Source organism: Oryzias melastigma, linkage group LG12, assembly GCF_002922805.2.
Source record: "Oryzias melastigma strain HK-1 linkage group LG12, ASM292280v2, whole genome shotgun sequence".
Taxonomy (NCBI): Eukaryota; Metazoa; Chordata; class Actinopteri; order Beloniformes; family Adrianichthyidae; genus Oryzias; species Oryzias melastigma.
Window position 1 is genome coordinate 8,527,361 of NC_050523.1, and position 553 is coordinate 8,527,913.

The 553-nt window shown below is 23.7% G+C and overlaps 1 protein-coding gene across 1 annotated transcript in view; it reads right to left on the reverse strand.

Moving 5' to 3' along the window:
• loxhd1a (lipoxygenase homology domains 1a) overlaps nt 1–553 on the reverse strand; it is a 24,606-nt gene that overhangs the window by 10,566 nt on the left and 13,487 nt on the right.

Below are 553 nucleotides of genomic sequence, written 5' to 3' on the forward strand. Positions count from 1 at the left end.
TACAAAAAGGGATTTGGTGCCCATATTAGAGAATTTGACAACATAGACGTCTAACTATTAACTCAAAAACTTGGTATGTTTATATGAGACATCAAAATTCTAATTCTAAGGCACATTTCTATTTAAAATCTGATCTTATTACTAACAACTTTTTAAAATTGTCATTGAAAACTGTTTCAAATGGATATTTATATATATATATATATATATATATATATTTATTTATTTTTTTATGTACTTTTTATTCATTTTGTGATCTGTTTAAGCCTTTTTAAAATGCACATGCGATATAACCAAAAGAGATTCATGAAACAAAAAAGTTAGACAACCTTGGTTATATTTCTTGAAGGAATTTATTTTTAAAATACAAATCAAACTAATTAAATTAAATAAACAAAATCATTTTAGACAAAAAAATACATAAGTAGGAGATTTAAGCTTAAACTTATGCATTTTTTTCAGTTTTGATTACTTTTACAAGCATATTTATATTTGTACTTCATATCCAAAGTTGCCTTTTGGTGCCAATCTAACTATAAGAACTTTGTCACAC